We start from the raw sequence: 18,765 nt of genomic DNA, 5'->3' as shown, positions 1-18,765 counted from the left end.
ACTGACACTGCAGAAATACAAAAGATCATGAGAGATTACTACAAGCAACTCTATACCAATAAAATGGACAACCTGGAAAAAATGGACAAATTCTTAGAAATGCACAACCTGCCAAGACTGAATCAGGAAGAAATAGAAAATATGAGCAGACCAATCGCAAGCACTGAAATTGAAACTGTGATTAAAAATCTTCCAACAAACAAAAGCCCAGGACCAGATGGCTTCACAGGCGAATTCTATCAAACATTTAGAGAAGAGTTAACACCTATCCTTCTCAAACTCTCCCACTATATAGCAGAGGAAGGAACACTCCCCAACTCATTCTACGAGGCCACCATCACCCTGATGCCAAAAGCAGACAAGGATGTCACAAAGAAAGAAAACTACAGGCCAATATCACTGACGAACATAGATGCAAAAATCCTCAACAAAATACTAGCAAACAGAATCGAGCAACACGTTAAAAGCATCATACCCCATAATCAAGTGGGGTTTATTCGAGGAATGCAAGGATTCTTCAATATACACAAATATACACAAATCAATGATACACCATATTAACAAACTGAAGGAGAAAAACCATATGGTCATCTCAATAGATGCAGAGAAAGCTTTCGACAAAATTCAACACCCATTTATGATAAAAACCCTCCAGAAAGTAGGCATAGAGGGAACCTTCCTCAACGTAATAAAGGCCATATATGACAAAGCCACAGCCAACATCGTCCTCAATGGTGAAAAACTGAAAGCATTTCCACTAAGATCAAGAACAAGACAAGGTTGCCCACTCTCACCACTCTTATTCAAGATAGTTTTGCAAGTTTTAGCCACAGCAATCAGAGAAGAAAAGGAAATAAAAGGAATCCAAATCAGAAAAGAAGAAGTAAAGCTGTCACTGTTTGCAGATGACATGATACCATACATAGAGAATCCTAAAGATGCTACCAGAAAACTACTAGAGCTAATCAGTGAATTTGGTAAAGTTGCAGGATACAAAATGAATGCACAGAAATCTCTGGCATTCCTATACACTAATGATGAAAAATCTGAAAGTGAAATCAAGAAAACACTCCCATTTACCACTGCCACAAAAAGAATAAAATATCTAGGAATAAACCTACCTAAGGAGACAAAAGACCTGTATGCAGAAAATTATAAGAAACTGATGAAAGAAATTAAAGATGATACAAACAGATGGAGAAGTATACCATGTTCTTGGATTGGAAGAATCAACATTGTGAAAATGACTCTACTACCCAAAGCAATCGACAGATTCAATGCAATCCCTATCAAACTACCACTGGCATTTTTCACAGAACTAGAACAGAAAATTTCACAATGTCTATGGAAACTCAAAAGACCCCGAATAGCCAGAGCAATCTTGAGAACGAAAAACGGAGCTGGAGGAACTAGGCACCCTGACTTCAGACTATACACAGCTACAGTAATCAAGACAGTATGGTACTGACACAAAAACAGAAATATAGATCAATGGAACAGTATAGAAAGCCCAGAGATACACCCACACACATATCGTCACCTTATCTTTGATAAAGGAGGCAGGAATGTACAGTGGAGAAAGGAGCGCCTCTTCAATAAGTGGTGCTGGGAAAACTGGACAGGTACATGTAAAAGTATGAGATTAGATCACTCCCTAACACCATACACAAAAATAAGCTCAAAATCGATTAAAGACCTAAATGTAAGGCCAGAAACTATCAAACTCTTAGAGGAAAACATAGGCAGAACACTCTATTATATAAATCACAGCAAGATCCTTTTTGACCCACCTCCTAGAGAAATGAAAGTAAAAACAAAAATAAACAAATGGGACCTAATGAAACTTCAAAGCTTTTGCACAGCAAAGGAAACCATAAACAAGACCAAAAGACAACCCTCAGAATGGGAGAAAATATTGGCAAATGAAGCAACTGACAAAGGATTAATCTCCAAAATTTAAAAGCAGCTCGTGCAGCTCAATTATAAAAAACAAACAACCCAATCCAAAAATGGGCAGAAGACCTAAATAGACATTTCTCCAAAGAAGATATACAGACTGCCAACAAACACATGACAGAATGCTCAACGTCATTAATCATTAGAGAAATGCAAATCAAATCTACAATGAGATATCATCTCACACCAGTCAGAATGGCCATCATCAAAAAATCTAGAAACCATAATTGCTGGAGAGGGTGTGGAGAAAAGGGAACACTCTTGCACTGCTGGTGGGAATGTGAATTGGTACAGCCACTATGGAGAACAGTATGGAGGTTCCTTAAAAAACTACAAATAGAACTACCATATGACCCAGCAATCCCACTACTGGGCATATACCCTGAGCAAACCGTAATTCAAACAGAGTCATGTACCACAATGTTCATTGCAGCTCTATCTACAATAGCCCGGAGATGGAAACAACCTAAGTGTCCATCATCGGATGAATGGATAAAGAAGATGTGGCACATATATACAATGGAATATTACTCAGTCATAAAAAGAAACGAAATTGAGCTATTTGTAATGAGGTGGATAGACCTAGAGTCTGTCATACAGAGTGAAGTAAGTCAGAAAGAGAAAGACAAATACCATATGCTAACACATATATATGCAATTTAAGAAAGAAAAATGTCATGAAGAACCTAGGTGTAAGACAGGAATAAAGACACAGACCTACTAGAGAATGGACTTGAGGATATGGGGTGGGGGAAGGGTAAGATGTGACAAAGAGAGAGAGTGACATGGATATATATACAGTACCAAACGTAAAATAGATAGCTGGTGGGAAGCAGCCGCATAGCACAGGGAGATCAGCTCGGTGCTTTTTGACCACCTAGAGGGGTGGGATAGGGAGGGTGGGAGGGAGGGAGATGCAAGAGTAAAGAGATATGGGGACATATGTATAACTGATTCACTTTCTTGTAAAGCAGAAACTACCACACCATTGTAAAGCAATAAAGATGTAAAAAAATAATAATTAAAAAAAATATTCCAACCAGCAGTGTGTGAGAGTTCTTCTGCTCCATAGCCTTGCCAACACTTGCTATTTTCCGTCTTTCTCAGTTGTTTTTGTTCTTGTAGGCACGTGGTGGAATATTATGTGGTTTAAAGTTTAAGTTCTCTAAAATCTTAAGTCTCTTTACATCCAAATACCCTCCTCTTCTTTTAATCTCCATTTATTTACTTCAACTGGATCTTTTTCATGTGAAAGTTTGCATTCTGAATTATGCTGATTGTATCTCTATTGTGCTGTTTGTTCTGTTCCTCTGGCCCATCCTATTTCCTTTAAATTGGTAATTACTGTACATATAGAGGCTTGTTCGGATTCAGATTTGTGGAAAGAGTACCTGAGAAGTGGTGTACTTCTTATAGCCCTATATCAGGAGCCTCATCATGTCAGGCTGTCTCTCCTCCTGTGCCCTTGAGACTGATCACTGGGTCCAGGTGCTATCAGCCTGGTCCACCCATTATGAAATTTCCCATCTGCCTTTTAACTCATGGCTTTTGTAGCCCCCTTAAAATTATGGCCTAGATCTACATTTCATTAGTGGTTGTAAAGGATGATGTTTTAATTTTATAATTTATTAGCTAGGATTCTTCTATAAAACAAACTTCCCCTCCTTAACCACAAGGTTACCTTGAGGTCTGGTCCACACAGAAGGGAACGATGAATGTTTAATTCTTTTACAGTATTTCCACTTTCAAAAATAGTGATTTGTTTCCCTGGGATCCTCCAAAGGTGAACAGCGAGTTGGTTTTATTTGTTCTTTCATAGATGTTCATATATTTCATGTTTTAATACATTGCAGTCATTAATGTTTTTGGTGTTCAAATTTTTCCTTCCTCAGTCTCTGTAACCCCCATTGTTTGTGTCTTTTGTGTCCTTGACATACTTTCTGGTAATGGAATCTGGTCTAGACTCATCTGGTACAATCCCTATCCAGACCTGGTATCAGCCATTTCTCTAAGGAAACCTGGTTCCTTTTAGTGGGAAATGTTTTTATAACATTCAGTCTGGGACAAGAGTTGCTCATTGCTACTGGGTTGTTCTTGTTTCTTGTCCTTTAAGTGCATGGAGCTGGTAAATATGTATTATATTTGTTATGAAACTATGTATCATGTCCTTCCATCCTGGGCTGCTCTTCTGTCACCTATAAGAAATCATTCATATCAGTTTTGTTTTAACCTTTCCAAAAAATATAATCAATTATAACATGTATATTAGTTTTCTCCCCTTTTCATACATAAAAGGTGGCATATTATACTCCAGTGCTGTGCAATAGAAATTTCTGCAGAAATGAAAATGCTGTGTATCTGTGTGTCCCACACAGTAGCCACTGGCTACTTAAGAGGCTGAGCTCCTAAAATGTGTCTACTGTGACTGAGGAACTAACTTTTAAATTATTTAATTTAATCTAATTAAATTGTAAATAGTTAAGTATGGCTAGTGGCTACTGTATTAGACAGCAGCAGCTCTACACAATTTTGTGCACCTTGGTTTTTCACTGAACAATATATCCTGGAGATGACTCTGTAGCAGTACAGAGAGGGAGTCCTCATTGCTTCTATAACTGCATAATCCACCAGATGTAGATGGACCATAGGTGATCATCCAGCCCTCTGTTGGTGGACATGTCAGGCATAAGAGCAACCCAGAGGGGAGGTCCATCTTGTGAGAAATCTGTGAAAACTACCCACTAAATCAGGAGACTTAGATGTGCAGATCAGGGTCCCGGTCTGGGCTTGTCTTTGAGAACTTGGTCTCTATGCTTTCTGTCTCCTGTGGATCTGGGTCCAGGCCCCCACCACTGGGAGACAAGGTCCTAAATGAAGCAGAAACTCCATGTCACCTCTGATGGGCCCCTCAGATAACTAAATGGGAGGGACCACCCTCCTAGAGATAAGACAGACACAAAATCACTCTCAAAATCTATCATGCAACCTGGCCAAGAGCTAAGAGAAAATAACCCTCTAGCTTGCACCCATGACAGAACCAAGACTGAAACCACACAGTGTTATTACCTTGACATTCACTGTCCTTCTGGGAGGGAAATCTTGTCAGGAGAATGTAGTAGCCTCTTAGGGCTCTTCAAGAGAACAAAGGTGTGGGTTATGAGTTGCCTCGGTTTCCCAAGTACAACCTCTCTCCTCTCAACAGCATTATTCCCTGTTTAGATGCCAGGTTTCCTGGACTCAGGGTGAAGCTTGGACTAAACTTGTTTGGAATGGAGTCCCTTTGAGGTCATACCTCACCACCGCATGGTGTGCGCACTAGCATCCACCTTGCTGCCTGTGGATGTCTCCAGTTACCCAGATCTACTGATCAGGAGGGGGAAGGTATGGGATGCAGATGTGGAATTGGACTGACCATGCCTGGTACACAGTAGACACATAATTCACATTTAATAAAGAAATGAGATGCAGATGCAGGAGTAAGCAGGAAGTGAAAGCTACCTATATGTCCTTTCATTCTTTTTATACACATGAATTCTTCAAGGAGCAGTGGGATTACACAACAGCCTCTAAGTAGATGTGTGTGACACTATAGTGGGTCATCTATAAAATGGTACATTGATACCTACCTCGCAGGTCTGTTGTGAGGAGAAATTAACAAACCAATAAGAAAAGGGAGCCCTCATACACTGTTGCTGGGAATATAAATTGGTGTAGCCACTATGGTCGATAATATGGAAGTTCCTTAAAAACTAAAAATAGAACTACTATATGATACAGCAATTCTACTCCTAGATATATATCCAGAAAAAATAAAACACTAATTCGAAAAGATACATGTACCCCAATGTCCATAGTCCATTGTTCATTATTTACAATAGGCAAGACATAGAAACAACCCAGGGTGGAGGAGAGCACCCAAGATGGTGGAGTAGAAAGACCCTGAGCTCACCTCCTCTCATAAGCACACCGAAATCACAACTATCTGCAGAAAAAACATCAATGAAAAAAAAAATGGAACCTACCAGAAAAGATCTTCTACAACTAAAGACATAAGGAACCACAACAAGATGGGTAGGAGGGGCGTATTCACAATATAATCAAATCCCATACCCCATGGGTGGGTGACCCACAAACTGGAGAATAATTATACTGCAGAGGTTCTCCCACAGGAGTGAGAGTTCTGAGCCCCACGTCTGGCTCCCCATCCTGTGGGTCTGGCACCAGGAAGACAAGTCCCCAGAATTTGTCTTTGTAAGCCAATGGGACTTAATTGCAGGAGCCCCACAGGGCTGGCAGAAATAGAGGTTTCAGTCTTAAAGGACGCACACAATCTCACACGTGCCGGGGCCAGGACAAAAGCATTGATTTGATAGGAGCCTAGGCCAGACCTACCTGCTGGGCTTGGAGAGTCTCCTGTAGAGGTGGGGGGGGGGAGTGGCTGTGGCTCACCCTGGGGACATGGACATGGTGTCAGACATACTGGGGAATATTCAACCCTGTGAACACTCCTGGCAGCTGATATATTGGCTCATTAGTTCCAAGACCTGGTGTCAACCAACAGCCTATAGGCTACAGTGCGGGGACACCTCAGGCCAAATATCCAACTGGGTCAGGACACAGTGCCATCCATCAGCAGACAGGCTACCTAAAGGATAAAGAGCCCATAGCCACCTCTGGACACACCCCTAGACACAGCCTAGCCCACCAGAGTGCCAAGATCAAGCTCCACTGAGCAGTGGACAGGCATCAGACCCTCCCACCAGGAAGCCTACACAAACATCTAGACCATCCTCAACCACCAGGGGGTAGACAGCAGAAGTAAGAAAACTACAATCCCACCATGCAGGCCAGACCCTACCCCAGTACCAGCTGGGCCCTGACCCTGCATGCTAACAGGCCTACGCAACCTTCAGGACACCCCGGACCCCATACCCAACTGTGTCAGGAACCACCCTCCCCCATCAATGATCTGAAACAAGTTCTGGGATCCCTGGGCCCTGCAGCCAGACTCCAGAAACCACCTCTGCCTGCCACTAGTGTGGCACTAACCCCAGGATCTAGCTTCACCTGCCAATGGGTGAGCAATAGCCCCAGAGACTTTGGGACACTGGCTTCACCCACCAGTGAGCCAGCACTAGCCCTGGGGCCCCCTAGGATTCCTCAATGAGCCACCTCATGATCGGACCCTGCTAAACAGCAGCCAGCAGCATCAGTACAAGGCAGGACCTGGCAACCCACCAGACTAGGGCCAACCAGGCCTACCAGACCACCCACAAAGTCAGCCCACCACAACAAAAGGACCCATACAGCCCTCTTAGGGGGAACCCCTAGAGCATATACGTTGGGTGATGAGAGGGGAGTGCACTGCTGGGACACATAGGATGCCTCCTACAGAGGGTGAATTCTCCAAGGCTGAGAAACATAACTAACCTACCAGATACATAAAAATACAAATAGCAACTTAGACAAAATGAGGCGGCAGAGGAATATGTTCCAGACAAAGGATAAAGTTAAAACCCTAGAACTAAGTGAAGTGGAGACAGGCAATCTACCTGAGAAAGAGTTCAGAGTAATGATTGTAAAGATGATCAAAGAACTTGGGAGGAGAATGGATGCACAGAGTGAGAAGTTAGAAGGTTTTAATGAAGAGTTAGAAAATATAAAGAACAACCAAACAGAGATGAAGAATATAATAAATGAAATGAAAAATACACTAGAAGGACTCAAAAGTAGACTAAATGATTCAGAAAAACGGATCAGTGAGCAGGAAGACAGAGCTGTGGAAATCACTGCTGAAAAACATAAAAAAGAAAAGAGAATGAAAAGAAATGAGGACAGTTTAAGAGACCTCTGGGACAACATCAAGCACACTAACATTTACATTATAGGGGTTTCAGAAGGAGAAGAGAAAGAGAAAGGTCCCAAGAAACTATTTGAAGAGATAGTAGCCAAAAACCTCCCTAATCTGGGAAAGGAAATAGTCACCCAAGTCCTGGAAGCCCAAAGAGGCCCATACAGGATTAACCCAAAGAGGAACACAACAAGACACATTGTAATCAAAATGACAGAAATTGAAGATAAAGAGAGAAGACTAAAAGCAGCAAGGGAAAAGTCACAAGTAACATACAAGGGAACTCCCATAAGGCTATCAGCTGATTTTTCAGCAGAAACTCTGCAGGCCAGAAGGGAGTGGTGCAATATTTAAAGTGATGAAAGGGAAAGCCTACAACCAAGAATACTCTACCCAGCAAGGCACTCATTCAGATTTAGTGAAGAAATCAAAAGTTTTACAGATAAGCAAAAGGTAAAATAATTCAGTACCACCAAACCAGCTTTATAACAAATGTTAAAGGAACATCTCTAGGTGAAAAAGAAAAGGTCACGACTAGAAACAAGAAAATTATGGAATGGAAAAGCTCACTGGCAAAGGCAAACATACAGTAAAGGTAGGAAATCATCCACACACACAAAGTTAGTAGGGAGGTTAAAAGACAAAACTATTAAAATCATCTGTATCCACAATAAGCCGTTAAGGGCTACACAAAACACTTAAGTGTAAAATATGGTATCAAAAACAGTAATCATGAAGGAAACCAAGATGGCAGAGGAGTAGGGGGATGTGGAGTTCATCTCTCCCCACAAATGCATCAAGAATACATCTACAGATTAAACAATTCTCACAGAACATCAGCTGAACACTAGCAAAAGACCTTGGACACTGGAAAGGACAAGAGAGATCCCTGCATAACTGGGTAAGATGAAAGAAAGAAGGGAAAAAGAAGAGGAGAGGAGGCAGGATGGGATCTGCACCCCTAGGGGGGTGGGAGCTAAAGCAGAGGGGAGGTTCCTGCATCCGAGGAAGCCCCCTCACCAATGGGGAAATCAGTTGGGACAGAAGGGGGAGCATCTGAGGCTGCTGGAGAAGGGTGAAACAACCGGTCTATGGAAGACAGGACAGAGTGAGACTTACACAGATGGTCCGTGCCACAGCCCTGTGCGCCCCAGACTGGGATGTGTGTCCACCGTACATGGGGTCTGAGAGCTGGAACCTGGGGATTGGAGAGCAAACTGTGGGGAGGACTGCTGTTGCCTGTGAGGAGACAGCCTGAGGGGATGGGAGGGAGGAAATCCACAACCGGGAAGGCTTGTGGAGGAAACCCAGACTGCCATAGAAGCAAGGCTCCACTGTTGAATGACACGCAGGGGGTGGAGTCACCATTGCAGCCTCTTTCTCCACGCACCGACCCCTCCCCCCCAGGTGCTAGGAAAAGCTCCCACCAGGGCGGGCCTTCTCACACCTGCTGCCAGGCACTAGGAAAGGCTCCCACTAGGGCTGGATCTCTCGCACACGTGGCCGCTGGCTTTCTCACGCAGCTGTCGCCACCGGGGCCCCTGCGACCCAGGCAGTTGTGCCATCTCCACACCCTGCCCTTGCCGGGGCAGACCTGAGTGCTCCAGGGAAGCCTCGGGAGCAGAATAATGTGGGTAGCCCACAGGCAGAGGTGGGGCAAAAAACACAGCTGAGCCCCAGGGGCAGGGTGATTAAGGAAGAGGAACAAAAATCTTTCCATGAAGCTGCACAAACCACAGATTAAATCCCCATGATCAGCTTGGTAAACCCTGCATCTATGGAATACCTGAATGGACAATGAGTGTTCCCCAAACTGAAACCGGTCTAGTTCTAGCAGCTGTGGGCTTTGGGGACTAGTACACACAGGAGATGGGCCAGGTCAGAGTCTGAGCTGCCCCTACAGTGCCCACAGAGGGACCAGACACCTACCTAGAGGTTTTGGAGGGCCTCGTAGGGAGGTGGAGGGTGGCTGTGACTCATGGTAGGGGCAAGGGTACTGACAGCTGAGACCCCAGGAAAATAAAATTATTACTAGTTTTTAATGTTTTGTTTGTTTTGTTGTTGTTTTATTATTATTTGTTTTTATTTCCTTCTTGTCATGAAGAACCTAAGGGCAAGACGGGAATAAAGACACAGACCTACTAGAGAATGGACTTGAGGATATGGGGAAGGGGAAGGGGAAGCTGGGATGAAGTGAGAGAGTGGCACGGACATATATACACTACCAAACGTAAAACCGATAGCTAGTGGGAAGCAGGCTCATAGCACAGGGAGATCAGCTCAGTGCTTTGTGACCACCTAGTGGGGTGGGATAGGGAGGGTGGGAGGGAGACACAAGAGGGAGGTGATATGGGGATATATGTACATGTATAGCTGATTCACTTTGTTATAAAGCAGAAACTAACACACCATTGTAGAGCAATTATAATCTAATAAAGGTGTTAAAAAATGTGATATATATACAGTGGAATACTACTCAGCCATAAAAAAGAATAAATTAACACCATTTACAGCAACATGGATGATCTAGAGATTATCATAGTAAGTGAAGTCAGACAAAGACAAATATCACATAACATCACTTATATGTGGAATCTAAAATATGACACAAATGAACTTATCTATGAAACAGAAACAGACTCACAGACATAGAGAACAGACTGGTGGTTACCAAAGGGGAAGCGGGGGGAGAAAGCAAGTAGGAGTTTGGCATTAACAGATACAGATACACACTACTCTATATAAAATAGATAAACAACAAAGACCTACTGTATAGCACAGGGAACTATATTCAATATCTTGTAATAACCTGTAATGGAAAAGAATGTAAAGAAAAAGAATATATATATATATATATATATATATATATAACTGAATCACTTTGATGTACACCTGAAACTAACATAATAATGTAAATCAATTATACTTCAAAAAAAACCCAATAGATGATATCTAACACATACTAATGTAAAACTTCAACAAATGTATGTATGGTTTCTCCTGTGTTCTCCCCCAACAAAAGAGATGACTTACACATGAACAATTCATAGAGATCATTGGGATTTGCAGTAGCAGGAAAAGAAATGTATACATATTTATATGATTGATTAGCTTCTGTGCCATTTCTTTGTAGATGAGTTAGCTAATTATGGTGAGGAAGAAGCAAATCATCCCCTCATTATTTTGTGTGTATGTACAATATAATGATTCAATATTTATATATATATATATATATATATATATCGTGAAATGATCACAACATAAGTCTAGTTAACATCCATCAACTTAACATAGTTACAATTTCTTTTCTTGTGATAGGGACTTTCAAGATCCATTCTCTTTAGCAACTTTCAAATATGCAATACAGTATTTTTAACTGTAGTCTTCATGTTGTACATTACATCCCCTGACTTACTTATTTCACAACTGAAAGTTTGTACCTTTTGACCCCCTTCAACCATTTCGCCCATCCCCACCCCCAACCTCAGGCAACCACCAATCTGTTCTCTATATCCATGAGCTCAGGTTTGTTGGTTTGCTTGCTTTTTGTTTTCATTTTTTGTTTTTCACATTCCATATATAACAGAGTTCTTATGGTATCTGTATTTCTCTATCTGATTTATTTCATTCAGCATGATGCCCTCACAGTCTATCAATTTTGTCCCAAATGGCAAGATTTCGTCCTTTTTTAAAGCTGAGTAATTTTCCGTTGTATGTAAACAGTTTCTTTATCCATTCACCCATCGATGGACACTTAGATTGTTTCTATGTCTTGCGTATTGTAAATAATACTGCAGGTTAACATGGTGGTGCAGATATCTTTTTAAGTCAGTGTGTTCATTCTCTTGGGATAAATATCCCAAGAAAGTGGAATTGCTGGAACATGTGATAATTCTATTTTTAATTTTTGGAGGAACTTCCATGATGTTTTCCATAGTATGTGCACCAATTAACATTCCCATCAACAGCGCCCAAGGGTTCCCTTTTCTCCCACCCTCGCCAGTATTTGTTATTACTTGTCTTTTTGATAATCGCCATTCTGACAGGTGTGAGGTGATATATCATTGTGGTTTTGATTTGCATTTCCTTAATAATTAATGATGCTAAGCATCTTTTCATGTACTTGTTACCTTCTCTATGTCTTCTTTGGAATATTTTCTTTTCAGATCCCTTTTTTTAAATCAGGTCGTTTGGGATTTTTTTGCTGTTAAGTTGTATGAGTTGCTTAAATATTTTGGATATTAACCCCTTATCAGATATCATTACTTTTTATTTGATGGGTGCTGATCTTTTTTACCTTTCATTTTGACATTGGAATAGCAGCCTCCCATTAATCCCCAGAAAGGAGAAAGGACAATAACAGAGTATAAGGATGGGTCTGCTGTACAATAGACTGAAAACAGGAGACTTGAGTCCCAAATATCAGATTGGTTTTTGCCTACAGGACCATGGATAGTCATTTTCCCTGTCTGGTCTCAGCCCTAACACAGAAAAACATTGCATAGCCCAATGGTTAGAGTGGGGGGAAAACTTGGGCACATTTAATTACTGGTTTCATGATCTTTAGTAAATGTTGAGTCTCCAGATAGATGAGACCCAAATGTAATGTCTATGCATTACTTATGCATACATGGAGACTATAAGGAGAGAGTTATGGACTGAATTGTATCTCCCCAAAATTCATGTTGAAATCCTAACCCCTAGTACCTCAGAATGTGGCTGTTTGAGGAGATATGGCCTTTAAAAAGGTTATTAAGGTAAAATAAGTTCATATGGAAGGGCCCTAAACCAATATAGCTGGTCTCCTTAAAGGAGGAGATTAGGACACAGAAAACACAGATCTGGGAATGACCACGTAAGGATACAGCAAGAAAGTGGGCATCTGTCAGCCAAGGAGGGAGGCCTCAGGAGAAACCAAACCTACTGAAACTTTTACCTTGGGCTTCTAGCCTCCAGAACTTTGAGAAAATAAATTTCTGTTGTTTAAGCCACCCAGTCTGTGGTATTTTGTTATGAAAGCCCTAGAAATCTAATATAGGGAGGAAATGCACAAACATGATTTTTTTTTTTTTTTTGCAGTACGTGGGCCTCTCACTGTTGCGGCCTCTCCTGTTGCAGAGCACAGGCTCCGGACGCGCAGGCTCAGCGGCCATGGCTCACGGACCCAGCCGCTCTGCGGCATGTGGGATCTTCCCAGACCGGGGCACAAACCCGTGTCCCCTGCATCGGCAGGCGGACTCTCAACCACTGTGCCACCAGGGAAGCCCCAAACATGATATTTTTTAAAAAAAACTTAATGAGTGGTAGATGGCAAATTGTTTATTAATATCTGGGTTTGGCTATAGTTTTCACTTTTTCTAAATTAGTATGGATCATCTTCAAAATCAAAATTAAAGCGTATGGAGGAATTCCTGGGTAGTCCAGTGATTAGGACTCTGTGCTTCCACTGCAAGGGGCGTGGTTTCAATCCCTGGTTGGGGAACTAAGATCCTGCATGTTGTGCGGCACAGCCAAAAAGATAAAAAATAACAAAATAAAGCTCATGAAAACAGCGGCTGGTAGGAAATATTTCAGGCATAGAGATAGTATAGAAAATAGTATATCAGGGAATTCCCTGGTGGCCAATGGTTAGGACTCTGCACTTTCACTTCTGTGGCCCAGGTTCAATCCCTGATCGGGGAACTAAGATCCCACAAGCTGTGCAGTGCAGCCAAAACAAAACAAAAACAGACACCGGGGATCTCTCACCACACCAGAAACAACCATGCTAGCACCATGATCTTGACCTCTAGAACTGTAAGAAAAATTTAAAAATAAATAAAAATTTTTTAAAACACCTTCTTTAAAAAAAAAAGAAAATAGTATATCAGACTTCAGTATACTCACATTAAGAAATAAAACATTACATGTAGAGGTGAAAGTCACTGGTGCACCCTTCTATGATTTCCCAGAGGTAACCGTTATCAAGATATGGGGGGTTTTACTCTTGAAATCTTTCTTTACATTTTCTCCTCAAGTGAAGTATAGTGTTGCTTTGTTGCATGTTTTACTCATAGATGCCTGGCTCCCTAATGGAAAAGGAGAAAGGAAGAAACATAAGGAGGACAAATCCACATTCACCTCTCAACAGTGTGGCCTGCCATTTATGCTTCCTTGCCATGTGAATTCTCTTTCTAGAGTTTCTAAAATGGACACACTCATTGTCTCACTTTATATGCTGTAGGTGGCACCAATAGAATACTATTATCCACCACATACTATTTTCAGTCACTTTTTTATCCGCGGTGTCAAAATCTTAGAGTTCCCAGGTGCCAGGTAGCCCAAAACAATGATGCAGTGTCTCCTGAACATGAAACTTCTTCCCTTTGTCCAGGCCTAATTTTCTGTCTTTCATTCACACTGTTGTTTATCTAGGCCTGTACATCTAGAACCTAATATGAGCCAACCGGATGAAAGAAGACTGATTGCAGGGAGTTAGTTTTCCTGTGTCCAGATTAACACCCAGATCCTTCAGTTGGTTTAGGGAGGCAGGCTGTTTAGAACTTGAGCTGAATTTGTATTACAAGTGTTGGCCATGTGTGTATTTTCCTTTCCTTTTATTATTTTTATTTGCACAAGGAAGTACTTCAAAGGTGTTTTCATTCACCTGTGTTGATTGTTCCTGGGGACTTACCTGAATGATCCTGTGACTAAACTTCCCCTGAATTCTCCCCTCTGGAAACTGTGGGGCCGAGTGCTGGGTGATCTCATGCAGTTCCTCACCCTTTCCCTCCCCTGTGGCACTTACTGCTTTGCTAAATGGGTGGCAAAACTGATGAAAATGCTTTCAATTCAAGGGGCTTTATTTGGAGGGAACAGAAAGAAGCATGCTGTGAAATTTACTTTCATCTCTTGACCTTCACTAAAATCCTGGGAAGTGGAGACATTGTCTCACTGCTGAATGTAAGGTTTATTTGAGAGACATACTTGCCCCTCCGCTAGGCATCTGTTATGTCCCTGAAGCTGCCCAGTTGGGACTGTCATGTGGTATACTCATGAACTACTTCTGGAACCATGCGATTACCTAATTCCCTTGGCTTAGGGATGTTCCTCATTCTGACGCTGACCAGTTTCCTGGGCTGGAGTTGTTGTTTTTTATTTTTTCACTTCCCAAACTAACACACTTTTTCTTTTTCTTTTTTTTTTTTTTTTTTTTGCGGTACGTGGGCCTCTCACTGCCATGGCCTCTCCCGTTGCGAAGCACAGGCTCCGGACGCGCAGGCTCCGGACGCGCAGGTTCCGGACGTGCAGGTTCCGGACGCGCAGGCTCAGCGGCCATGGCCCACGGGCCCAGCCGCTCCGCGGCACCTGGGATCCTCCCGGACCGGGGCACAAACCCGTGTCCCCTGCATCGGCAGGCGGACTCCCAATCACTGCGCCACCAGGGAAGCCCAACTAAGACACTTTTGTTGTAAATAAAAATAGAAAGTGCAGGAGACGGGAAAAATTGTTTGAAACCCTTAAAGCCTACTACTTATGAATAAGCACTGTTACCATTTCTTCATATATTTTCTCAGAAATTTTACTTTGCAAATGTTACTGTATTTAAGAATGTAAATGAGATAATATCCTTAAACTTTTGTAAAATGACTTTTTAATATAAATATCATATTATGAAGGTCAATTCATGCCAATCAATATAAATGCACATAATAATAAAAATGGCAGTAGAAACACTAATGGCCAATTTATATATGATAATCATAAGAATTTTAATTATAACTGCTGACTCCCTCAGTTCCCCACACTGTGGCAAGTGCTAAACCTGTACTTGCTCATTTAATCCTCATCACAACCTATGAGGAGGAGCTCCTGTTGCCCGACTAACCATCAGGGAACTGAGGCACAGTGATGGCAGTGCTAGCCAGTCACAAGACTAAGGATATGAACGGATTCTGTGTGGCAGCTGAACCCCACATCTAACTAGTGTACACTAGCGCTTCTCATCTCATGAGACACTCAACCTTACTGTTCATCAGGGCACAGCAAAATAACACTAATTAAGGTCCCATGGTTTTGTTCTCAGTTAACTAGGCAAAAGTTTAAAATATTGATTTTAATCAGTGTGGTTTGGAATTTGAGGACCTGTGTCCTGTTACATTGTGGAAGGGGCTCCTCCAGATCTTGCTCCCTTCCTGTGTCTCTGGGATGTTCCTATTCTAAAGTGAATGGTTTTTCCTGTGCTTGGGGCAGGAAATGCTTATGTTTCTCCAGCCATTTTAATATTTTATGTAATTGCAACAGCTATACGTATTTATTATAGTTTAAAATAGGTGATATAGAAAGGTAAACAAAATAATAATACCTCAAAGCCCAGCACTGAAAGAAAAGCTCTTCTAATGTTTTCATCTGCATTATATTCCTCCAGAATTATTCTTATGCAGGTATTATATATTTATACATGTATGCATACATTTATATATTTACATACAAAGCATAAGATCTCATCTTACATTTAATTTTGTAACTTATCTCACTGTAGTGGGTTAAATTGTGTGACCCCCAATATTTCCAAATCATAACACCCCCATACCTTAGTTGGAAATAGGGTCTTTGCAGATATAAATAAGTTAAAGATCTCGAGAGATGATTGGATTTAGGATGGTCCCTAAACCCAATGACTAGTGTCCTTATAAGAGAAAGGAGGGAGATTTCACACACACAGGGGAGAAGGCCATGTGAAGACAGAGGCAGAGACTGGAGTTATGCTGCCACAAACCAAGGGAAGCCAGGAGCCACCAGAAGCTGGAAGAGGAAAAGAAGAATTCTCCTCTGGAAGCTTCAGAGGAAGCTTGGCCCTGCCAACACCTTGATTTCAGATTTCTGGTCTCTAAAACTATGAGATAATGAATTTTTGTTGTTCTAAGCCACGAAGTTCCTGGTACATAATTAGTTACAGCAGCCCTAAGGAAACTAATACACTCACTAACTACATATCCCAAATGTCATTGAATAAACATCAGACTGTATCCTATTTTTTCATGTCTATGGGGACAGTAATGCCAAAAAAGATATATTTTAAAGATTAATATGACTAAATTTCTCTTAGTTGCTATTGATTTTTTTTTTTTTTTTTTTTTTTTTTTTGCGGTACACGGGCCTCTCACTGTTGTGGCCTCTTCCGTTGCGGAGCACAGGCTCCGGACGCTCAGGCTCAGCAGCCATGGCTCACGGGCCCAGTCGCTCCGCGGCATGTGGGATCTTCCCGGACCAGGGCACGAACCCGCGTCCCCTGCATCGGCAGGTGGACTCTCAACCACTGCGCCACCAGGGAAGCCCTAGGTGCTATTGATTTTTATGTATTGATTATATTGTTGCTAATCCCCATTTTTTTAAAGATTTTTTTGATGTGGACCATTTTTAAAGTCTTTATTGAATTTGTTACAATATTGCTTCTGTTTTATGTTTTGGTTTTTTGGTCACGAGGCATGTGGAATCTTAGCTCCCCGACCAAGGATCGAATCCATACCCCCTGCATTGGAAGGCAAAGTCTTAACCATTGGACCACCAGGGAAGTCCCACCAATCCTCATTTTATAGATGAAAAACTGAGAAACAAGGACTTGGCCCAGGACTGCACAGTTAGGGAGCAGGACGGCTTGGATTTGTACCCAGCACCTCCTGCTCCAGAGCTTGGGAAACTGTCAAAGATTTGTTATGTGATAGGAGCAGTCTATACAAGCACATTTACATTGGGCATCATTAAAAGTAGTAGTATTCATATATTAATATATTTATATAAAATATCTGGACTTAGTGACAAAAAGTAGCTTGTGACCTTGGTGTTGTTCATTGTATCAACAACATGAGCATGTTCATTGTAATCATGGGGGCAGAATTGATCTACAGTGAGACAAGAAGACAGTGCGAATGAGGAATGTTTACAGGGAAAGCAGAAAACTTTCTGATGTTAATAAGGAATGCAGAAAACTCTGGAAGTTTGATTTTAAAGAGGAAAAGAGAGAGCGAGAGACATAGACAGAGACAGGGACAGAGATGGAGACAGAAAGGCTTGTGGCCGCATGGAGATGAGGGTCCCAAGGAAGGATTCTTTTAAAACCTTCAGTTCCTTGAAAGTTTCAAAGTTAATATGCAGGAGCCATATCATCTCAGATTTAACCATTGAATTTTCCCATATTTCCCTCTTATCTCCACTTTAGAGTTAATGAGATGCCTCTAATGGAATAGTATGGGTTTTGAGCTCAATATATATTTAGTTATTAGTGAATGGAAGAGTGGATAATTGTGTATCAAAGAAATGGTAGTACAAATAATAAATGCTGAAGAGGGTGTGGAGAAAAGGGAACCCTCCTACACTGTTGGTGGGAATGTAAATTGGTGCAATCACTACAGAAAACTGTATGGAGGTTCCTCAAAAACCTAAAAATAGAGTTGCCATATGATCCAGCAATCCCACTCCTGGGCATATAGCCAGACAAAACTCTAATTTGAAAAGATACATGCACCCCAATATTCACTGCAGCACTATTTACAATAGCCAAGACATGGAAACAACCTAAATGTCCATCAACAGATGAATGGATAAAGAAGATATGGTACACATACAATGGAATACTACTCAGCCATAAAAAAGAATGAAATAATGCCATTTGTGGCAACATGGATGGACCTAGAGATTATCATATTAAGCAAAGTAAGTCAGAAAGAGAAAGACAAATGCCATATGATATCACTTATATGTGAAATCTAAAACACGACACAAATGAACATATCTACAAAACAGAAACAGATTCACAGACAGAGAACAGACCTGTGGCTCCAACGGGTGGTGGGCAGGGAAGGCTGGGAGTTTGGGATTAGCAGCTGCAAACTATTATATATAAGATGGATAAACAACGAGGTCCTGCTGTATATCATAGGGAACTATAATCAATATCCTGTGATATTGATGCAAGAGGG

At 41.5% G+C, this 18,765-nt stretch overlaps 1 long non-coding RNA gene across 7 annotated transcripts in view; it reads right to left on the bottom strand.

The window, feature by feature from the left end:
- The window catches only part of LOC113615294 (uncharacterized), a 93,046-nt gene that overhangs the window by 18,216 nt on the left and 56,065 nt on the right, over nucleotides 1–18,765 (bottom strand). The window contains exon 6 of one of the 7 annotated variants that reach the window (XR_003430963.1): nucleotides 13,078–13,875. The exons of the other annotated variants lie outside the window; for them this stretch is intronic. This is a non-coding gene — a long non-coding RNA (uncharacterized LOC113615294). Of the gene's footprint in view, nucleotides 1–13,077; nucleotides 13,876–18,765 lie in introns of those variants that run through there. 7 annotated transcript variants of the gene reach the window in all.

This window comes from Aethalodelphis obliquidens, unplaced genomic scaffold (assembly GCF_003676395.1).
Source record: "Aethalodelphis obliquidens isolate GAN/ISIS:26980383/991018 unplaced genomic scaffold, ASM367639v1 scaffold114, whole genome shotgun sequence".
In the NCBI taxonomy this organism is placed as follows: Eukaryota; Metazoa; Chordata; class Mammalia; order Artiodactyla; family Delphinidae; genus Aethalodelphis; species Aethalodelphis obliquidens.
Note: the sequence above shows the minus strand (reverse complement) of the source record. Positions and strands in the feature narration are given on the sequence as shown.